Source organism: Protopterus annectens, chromosome 1.part2, assembly GCF_019279795.1.
Source record: "Protopterus annectens isolate FY-2018-M chromosome 1.part2, PAN1.0, whole genome shotgun sequence".
Classification (NCBI taxonomy): domain Eukaryota; kingdom Metazoa; phylum Chordata; order Ceratodontiformes; family Protopteridae; genus Protopterus; species Protopterus annectens.
In genome coordinates this window covers 405,490,751-405,500,851 of record NC_056727.1, presented here as the reverse complement: position 1 = coordinate 405,500,851, position 10,101 = coordinate 405,490,751, and the positions used below count along the sequence as shown (strand labels likewise).

General features: G+C 37.0%; 1 long non-coding RNA gene across 1 annotated transcript in view; it reads right to left on the bottom strand.

The window, feature by feature from the left end:
• Nucleotides 1-8,270: 8,270 nt before the first annotated feature.
• The window catches only part of LOC122789329, a 390,132-nt gene continuing 388,301 nt past the window's right edge, over nt 8,271-10,101 (bottom strand). The window contains exon 2 of the long non-coding RNA XR_006362805.1: nt 8,271-9,554. This is a non-coding gene — a long non-coding RNA (uncharacterized LOC122789329). The remainder of the gene's footprint in view (nt 9,555-10,101) is intronic.

Genomic DNA, 10,101 nt, shown 5'->3' with positions numbered 1-10,101 from the left:
AATAACTTTCAGATGATATCACATTACATGAGCTAAATGCTCCTTTCAGGGTTACGACCAGTCTTAGAGGGAAATGAAGCTTTCCACCTGCAAAACATTTGGCATGAAGATTGTCAGTGAATGGTGAACCTCTGTCTCTGCCTCCTTCTCTGTAGCTCCCTCCAGACTCCTCTGGAGCTACCTTTATGAGTCCTCTTGACTCCAAAACATCTTCACTTCTGCCATTTTGTCTGTGGCTTCAGCTTCTATAGGCATCTGTCTCCATCTCTGACTAATTACTTTAACTAACAAGTAATTTCTTAGAACAACCACCACATATAAAACACTGTATACCCTTAATCCTAGTTCTAAGTGCGTAACTCCTAGAATATTTGTCTGGGCAGTGCCTTCCTTGCTCCTTGTGGAACTGAATATACCTGCTGGTATCACCTGTTAGTTTCTTCCAGTGGTGTTACACTGTTACAGATGGCCATCCAGGTTGAAGTCATCAGCTTCAAGTCAGCAGGATGGTCTTTCAGCCCCAGGCAGATGTTCTGCATTGTGATGATGTGTACAGGGACCAGAATGGTTGTCAAGCTGGTGCCCACTAGCAAAGATTTACATTACCCTCCCTCTGCTGATGAAGCCATTGGGGGACATGATCTGTGACTAGGATGAATTTTCAGTCTAACAAGTAGTACTAAAGGGATCCTGGAGCCCATTTCATAACAAGGCATTCCTCCTACTATGGTAGAGAATCAGCTTTCTATCTTATTCTGTTTTCTACTAAAATAACAATAATGTTCCTCATTGGAAAACTGTTACGTGAGCACTGCCCCTTAATCAATTTCAGATACATATGCCTAAATGGTAAAGGGCTTTGAGAAGTCAGGGGACAATAGAGTAAGCTCTGCACAGAGATTTTGTTTTATTCTCTTAAGCATTAGATCAGTTTTCAGGGTCCACCTGGCATCTTTTAGGATGTCTGGCACCTTGCCTTTGTGAAGGTTGGTTAGAGGGTAGACCACCATAGCAAAGTCATGAACTTTTTGTAATATCCAGAAAGCCCCAAGAAGGCATGGACTTCCTTCTTGTTTTGGTGGATAGAACTATTTTCTACATCTTCCAATTGCTCTTTTGGGGCTTTAATTAACCCCCCTTACAGTAGCATACCCTAAGTAATGAACTTTGATGATTTCTGTTGAACTTTTTACTAATCTCTCAGTTTTAGATGGTATACAGAACTCTTAACTTATTTTACCTGAAACATTTGACAAAAGTTCCTCATCATTTTTGACATAAATGATTTTTAAGCCTGATCTGTCATAATTTTCTTCAATATTTCTACCCATTAAAATAGTACCACTAATTCCTTGGCTATAACCCTGGCATTGTCTTTCTGATGGAGAATAACCTCTGGAAACTGAGTGCTGTCATCTAGTATCCAAACAAACAAATCCAAACTGCAACTCAGGAAACAAACGAAGGCTCAAGGACACAAAGTCTACAAAGCGAAAAAAGTAGAAGACCAGGTCTGAAGAAGTCTTCTAAATTAAGACGAAAAGCACTTAACCGTTTTATTTTTGTATCATACTGTTTAGTTGCAAAGTAATAAACCTGTTCTTACTTTTTTTTCGCTTTGGAGACTTTGTGTCCTTGAGCCTTTGTTTCCTGTCTTCTAGTATGACAAGAATATACTGATATAATTTAGTAGATTTGATTAGTGGCTCTACATTGCACATTCAATATTCTCAAAAGACACGTGTGTTATGGGCCAAATGCCCAGATTTGGTGCTGTCTTCTGACACTCCAAACAGTTGGCACAAAAGTTTTCAACTTCCTTTGTTCCAGGTGAACTGAACTAACACTTGGGCATTTGTTTTGCCAGTGCCTACATGGCTAACTAATATATGGTTGTATGTCATCTTCAGTGTTGTCTTTGTAAAGAATATGGGTACTAGCTTCTGATGTTTTGCTGCCCTATAGAGTAGGTGATTCTGTACCTCAAAGTATGAGCAAATTGGAAGGGGACTTACAAGGGAGCCTTCTCTCATTAGCTTGGAGATGTTTTGTCTAGTCTGGTTTAGGGACTTATTTTCCCACTGAGTCTTCTTAAAGTTTAAGTGACTAGTCAGATTGGGTCCTCCTATACTGACATATTGGGATGTACATGTCTCACTCTCTTCTTCCACTAAGCTGACACTGGGACATCCATATCCCATTCCTCTCTAAGGAAAAGTAGCTCACTCCAAGGTCCCCCTGAAGTTTCTCTTCTTTCTACTACAGAGGACGTCCTTTTAGACTTTAAAGAATTTTCTTTCTATTTTTTCTTACTTTCATCCTCTGGGGGTTCTCATTGTTTTTCTTGTTCTTCTAAAGCCATATCCTCCTCTGTTTACCCAATCATCTTCCCCTGCCCTTACTATGGTTCCCAGACCTTTTGGATACATTTATCCATATTGTTGTTTTCACTGGACCACCAGTAATGACTGAGGGTTGTGTCTCCCTCCATTAAGGCCTTTAGCAAAAGTGATGGAAGCTTCTTTCTGGCTTAATGGGCTCCCTGTTTGCATTCTGGAAGAACTGATAATATCAGACTCCTTGTAGTTATCTCCCTCCTACTCCCTGCAGAGTTCCTTAAAGAAAAGAAAATCTTAAATGATATCATGATTAAGGCAATGCACTATGGCCATCAGATGGAGATGTTTCACATATTGAGATAATATTTCTACTTGGGCAGTTGGGCAGTAGAAACAAATACTCAACTGTAGCCATTTTTCTCCTGGTCCAACACCTCCTAACACTAGCATTTTCTGCCAGGGGAATTAAAATTCACTTTTGTAAGGTACCAGCAGGTAAGAATCAGTTGTTGGAATGCACAGCTTCAGCAAACTGCTGCATTCACCAGATGTAAGGAACAGAGAAAGTCAGCACTTTAAAGTTTCTATAAAACAGTGTTTTTTACTGGAAAGACTTAAAAAAAGAATGTAAATTTATTGGAAACAGTGGTGTCAGTATAAAAACCACAACATAAATGGCTTGTGACTGCTTATTATGGCCTACTGGTCTTGCTGTTATAGAAGTTCAATGTCTTGTTTTATTGGTTTCATAAGAATAGGACACTATGTTAACCCTTTCAAAATAAGATAGCTTTCAGTTCATTGTAATGAGCAACTATCATTGCATACACTTATAACAGTTCTTTCTTTTTGGTCTTGTCCTAGTAAACACCTGCCTTTTATTACTGAGATGGCATTGGCTATCTATATTCAAATACTATTATCCTTTACAATTACTGAATAGTTAACACTTTTAACTATATAATATTTTCAGGCTTCTTTGGACCTCTCTTGAAAAGGGTCTGGTCTTCCTCAAGGAAGATTGGTATCACCATTTGAAAACCTCTGCCATAAACAGTGTGGGATGATGGATTTCTGATACTGAAATAAGATTATCAATTTATTATAATCTCAAATAATTTAAAACTAATGTGTGGATAAGAAGCAGGTTCCTGTAAACTGGAGTAAGACACAAGGTATAGGAAGACATTCCCTTTCTTATTATCTTGTAGTATGTATTATGCACACTACAGGAAAAAGTTCAGGATGGGTAAATGGTGGCTGAGCTAGGGTTTGTCAAGACATACCTAGACACTATGGTAGAAGAGGGGAACTCAAAATGAACTGCCATCACAAAAATCAAAACAAGGACTGATGTCATATTTCACAACTGTCCAGATTTTTGCCTCATACTTTTGCTCTGCTCCTCATAAAATGTGTGCTTTTTTGACAAATCGTTGAGGATTGAAGCCACTAGTTTCAGACTTCATATCCTTAAGAAACTGCATGCTAATGCAAAATCTGTTATTCTAACAATTTTCTATGTTGATGTGAGCAATATTTAAAATCTGTCCCTGATTTTGGGACTTTGTCCCCCCATTATTTTTGGCATTGTCCAGATTTCTTGTGTGTAGAGGCTGAGAGATATGGGACTGATGTTTAAAGATATTTTGTTCAAAGTTACAGAGAAAGGATACATGGGATAGAAATTAAATAGATGGTTTTATTCTTGAAGAAAATTATTAGGCGCAGTAGAAGTTATCCAATGGACAAACAGAGTAGGGATGCACACCAGCCATTGTGCAATGCAGAACTACACAAATACCTTGCACAATTCAGTGCTGAGATGTTGTAAACTGTGTGACAGTCATTTCAGAATGTGTATGAATGATGGTAGGTGTGTGTTGTAGGGAAACAGATGGAGATTGAAGCACGCAGTGGATACTGAGTACAGTCACCGAGTAGTCTGGAAGCAGTGCAAGTGTAAGCCAAGCAACGGCATGTATAAGCAAATCCAGCCAAGGAAATGCAAGAAGATACTAGCAGAGGATACAACCTCTAATCCTGCATGTGGAAGGCAAACAACCAGAGTGTTAAACAGCAGCACTATAACCAAGTGAGAATGTGACAGTTTAATACACAAATAAATGTTTGCAACACAAACATATATAAAATGGAATGCATATGTCAAAAACATATGCAATGTCATAAGGAAAAAAGATGTGTTATGGTATATGTGACCTGCAATGAGTTAACATGATCCTATCAGAAAGCAATGTCAGTAAACATACACTCACCAATGACATGGCATATTAAATGGTAAGTAATGTATGAATAATGCTGTAATGAAGAAAACAAAGTCCTGGGTAATACTGAACACACAATTCTAACAGGAATAATAATGGAATGCAGGCAATTGCTCACACCTTGCATGTGTATAATAACCAAAATGTTTGCACAATTTAGTATTGTGACAGTGCAACTACATGACAATGATGATAATTTAGAGGAAAGTAAACACGTTATGTATATGTGAAACATATATATCAAAGGAAAAAGGGGAAGACAGGTGGACAATGCAGTCCCCCACCAGTAAGGAAATGCCAACAAAGGAAAGTAGGCACACAATAAAAAGACACACTACACATGCAAGTATTCACCACATATGTGGTGTTGAAGTCCGCCAAAGCTACATCGAAGCAATTGACAAACATGTGATACATGGGGAGAGTGCATCACTGATGGTTTTAAATATATCTAAGGACAAATTATACAAACATAGTAATGTACAACTGTTAAATAGCAAGACGCATAATTACACAAAATAGGATTAAGTATCACATACACATATACACTGTCATGCCAAATAACACAACAGGTACAACAATCACCCTTATATATATATATATATATATATATATATATATATATATATATATATATATATATCTATATATATCTATATATGGGTCCCTTTCAGTCGCTCAAATGTTTACAAGTTCGAACCACATATGGCCGAGACCATATATTCGAACTTGTAAAAGTTCGATTGGAGTGAATGGAGATCTCCGTACAGACCAGAAAGGGAAGAATTCCCATTTCCCATTTCTGCACTGTAGTGCAATCTCGGAGTTGGTATATTTAAGTAAGGGGGTGTGGGGGGTGCAGGTGGGCATAGCCCCCCTCCCACTATAGATGTTTAGTTTTGTGTTTTTTGTTTTATGTGTTTTTATTTCAGTGTTCGAACTTTTACGAGTTCAAACATATGGTCTCGGCCATATGTGGTTTGAACTTGTAAAAGTTCAATCTACTGAAGTAGCTCCACATATATATATATATATATGTATATATATATATATATATATATATATATATATATATATATATATATATATATATATATATATATATATATATATATATATATATATCTCCATGTGTATGACTGAGCAAGAATAGTCCCGCGAATGACAGTAGAGCACAAGAAGATGTAATAACTGACTATACACAGTCCCAAAAGTACATGCATGTCTGTGCCTCAGTCATAATATGTGCAGAGACATGTACATGTTCATATTTAGGCACTCAACTTGCTTAACTATGGACATGCTTGCAAATATGTTCATGCATGTTATAATATAATAGAAAATGACAAACAAGACATTCAGAAATTATGCTAAATAAAGCATCAGTCCCACTGTAAATTTGCTAGTGGTCAAGCAAATGTCTATGCGGTGTGTGAAGGAAACCTGCTCATATAAACCAGTCACAGTAATTTGATATAACATGGCACAATGTTTGCCACTACATACCACACACAACACCAGTGTACTGTGTGACAGCATGACGCAACAATGTTACAGAAATCACAGGGGCAAGGGCCTGTCATGCTGCTGAACAGCCATAAGACAGCAAAAACCAATAGAGAAATGGGTGCAATGCAAATGCATGAATAACATGTTCAAATAAATGAATTAGACCCATCTCACTGTGTAATGTGTGAACTATGGGAAGAATTCAGTTTCTGAGTTGCTGTCATCCCATCCATGTATACAGTGGAGCAATGCAAGCACAACTATTGTGTCTCACTTGCATTGTGGCAACTGCAACAGTCATATCTGTGACATACAGGAATACAGTGTATTGGACATAATAATACTATGCTGCACTGCATGCATAGGTATACCCACACACACACACACACACATACACACACACACACACACACACACACACACACACACACACACACACACACACACACACACACATATTAGGAGTCGCACTCCTGTCCATATGGATCTAAATATGCATTATATACAACATATTATGTGTATCAAATTGATTACTGTATGTGTAATATAGTAATGTGGGTCATACTGCAGCTGCAACATAATGCCACCTATCACATGATATCTGTGGTGTATGGTAGGATGTATATCAGATAAGTATGACAGAAATATGATATGCCTGCACAGTTGTGCCTATACAGTGCATTTTGTCATATTGCAAATGCCATGGCAACATTGCAGAACTGGATTACACAGACAATACGTACAGTCCTGAGGGGCCAATGCAATGGGGGTCAAACATCACAAGTGATCTCATCTCATGTTCAATCTCCCGGAAGAAGAGGTGCATGGCTCATGACATGCCCTCAAAAACATTCCCATTTAGCTCTCTCATCTGTGTCTGGAAGATGTCTGTCATCACTCCCAGGATACTTTTCTGTAAATAATATCCCTGTGATTATGGCAAACATCTACAACGAGCAGCAGAAATTATGGCACATGCAGGTTCTGGTCTGTCATCATCATCATCATCAACCTCATTATACTCCTGGTCCTCAGAGCATGAGTTGCCTGGCAGTGGTGTTGCATGCCATTATCTCCAGCATCTGATAGGATAGCTGTCATAGGTCCAACACTCTAGCAAGGCTAAACAAGTAAAAAACATACATAGATGTTCTCCTAAAGCTATGAGTACATAATATAACCAAACTGACATGATCTACACATGGAAATATTTCTGTATGTCACATTACAGTAATGTATGACCTCATGCAACTGAAACACCATATGTGATCAAAGGCATGATTTCAATCTATAACAATGTAAACAAAATTGTCTGACATATATCACAGTCATGAAAAACGTCTCACATAGAACACAATCAGATGTGCACTGAAATAATGTTAAAAGACAGTATATGGTATTCTATTAGGTTTACCATTACAACGCAGAATCACAGTGGTGCAATTGCTCATATGAGCAAATCGTAACCACAAAAATCAAAACAGTGACAGTTTTACATGTTCAAAAATCAGCAAATCGAAAAGCAGATTCACTGATTTTCGAACATAAATGTTGAAAAACGAATGTAATGAAGTATAAAACAGGGGGCAAGCCCCCCTGCACCCCATACCCCCCTACTTTAATATTCTAACTCTGAGATCACACTACAGTAGTGAAAGGGACCATTTTCCGATCCCCACTCTAGTGCAATCTGCCCCAAAATGCCGAATCTGCAATGTGCATTCACTCATAGCACATTTGAACCTTTTTCCGTTTGGCGTTTGCAAACTTTGCAAACGGCCTTTTGGACAATTGCTGTTCACCCTTGTGCAATACGCATGCATGAAGGTAAACCTTCTATTAAAATGATCAGTACATATTAGACTGTAACTGTGACATGTTTAATCAAGGTATGTCACAATACATTATAGGTGTCATTAAAACTTAATTATCAGACAATATAACCACTAAAGTGTATTTATACTTTGTATTAAAAAAAAATTGAGGGCAGCAAGTGTATGTTCATGATCATGCAACATTTCCAACATACAATTATCAATATGTATTGAGGATATCAATAGAAGGTAGGCCACTATGTCCATCATACAGTGTCATTAGGCTTCTCCAGTACATTACATTGCATGCAATTCATAGTTCATCCCAGAAAATGCTTTTATTACTGAAGTACGAACCAACGATCACTATGCATGAAAAGTGAATGCGCACAGCCAGTACACACATATTTCATGACATATTCATGATGATGCTATTACACTGCAACAACACTGACATGCTTTTACATTCCAAAAAACATACTACACTGTAAGTCCATAATGACATTAACAAGATAAGATTTTGAATGAGCACTATAGCATAAATCACTTCACGTGGGCTTTATGACACTGTTAAATGGACAGTCTAACAAAATCCTTACTTTCATGCTACATAATTTGTAGGTGTGCCTCAGACAATTATGTTGAGGTGTCAATATGAGAATTACTCTCAACTGTAATTGAGATTTATGTGCAAGTAATGTGTCATGTTGTCATCTCCTGAATAGCAGATGTTTATTATCAACATATAGGGAGAAGAAGGAGCAGTGTTAAACTTAAAAAAATGTATGCAAATCAAATGAGAAATGCAACATGATTAATGACTGACATCACAACATCATGGAATTGGAATGCAATACAACACCTTAGAATAACCAGACAATCATAAACACAGTGACAGCATGTGATATCTACAAATGTATGTTATGCCACACGCACATTACTGTTCATTAATTAATGTGTCACTGTCACTACCTATTTTTGCAGGTATTTTTATCTATTCAAACACTGTATCAGTGATTAGTAGTTATGAAGACGCGATGGAATAAAATAACTGACTTTGTGCTTAACAACTGTAGAAAAATGTAACTTTGTGTTAAATAAGTCACTACAGGTCTTTTATGCAGAAATGCTATATGTGCTGAAATAAAACTCATGCCAGAAACTACCTACTAATAGTAACAAACAGCCTATACAAATACAAGAATCAATGGGCACCACCTACTGTTGAAAAAAAGTAATAGAAACCACTATGACAGTTATACAGAGATGTATGTCATTTACATTGTGCCTTAAAAAACAAAACTGCAATTCTCAAATATACTCTGCTTATAACTCAAATGACAGTGTTTAAATTAACTTTATAATGTTATTCACAAGAAATCATTGACTATTTCAGTTATCTTGCAGATGTATTATGGGTATGCTGGTACTAATATTAGTATGCCTGGTGCTGCAAACCAAGGCAATATTTTTTAACAATGTTATAACTGCTTCTGGGGAAATTAATGTTGACAGTTTTAACACATTCTCTCTCTCTCTCTGCTTTTCCTCCAGATTGTAAATGTGCTCGGTGCACAGAGCTCAGTTCCATGTCAGATCTTCATCACCTGCAAAAATAAACAAAAAAAGGATGTATTAAATGCCACAGAAGGATTGGGTCAGTTGAATATAACATGTTTTCTATTTACAAAATAACAGTAAAAAATAGAAAACATAAAAAAACAAACCGATCGAATCAGGTGCCCCACTCTTTAATAAAACCAAAAGAGTGGAGCACCTGATTCGATCGTTTTTTGTTTTTTTTATTCTTTGTGTATTTTCGTTGTTTGAAAAATAGGAAGCATCATGTCCACTAGTATTGACATGAAATGCAGTTTCATATTTTGCACATTTAGTTATTGATGTGGCACTGTCAATTCTGCACAAACATGAGGAGTACTATATGCAAACTTGAAGAATTAAGATTCAGACATACAACTCTTATCTACGTCTGCACTACAACTCTGACACCTACTTGAGTAGCTAATCCCTCTTAGTGGTGATTTCATGGATTAATGTAAGCTAAACAACTCAACTATATGAATATGCAGGGAAGATTTAAACACATGGATTCATACTTCAAAATTACAGGATGGGTAAAAGAACAGTCCAACT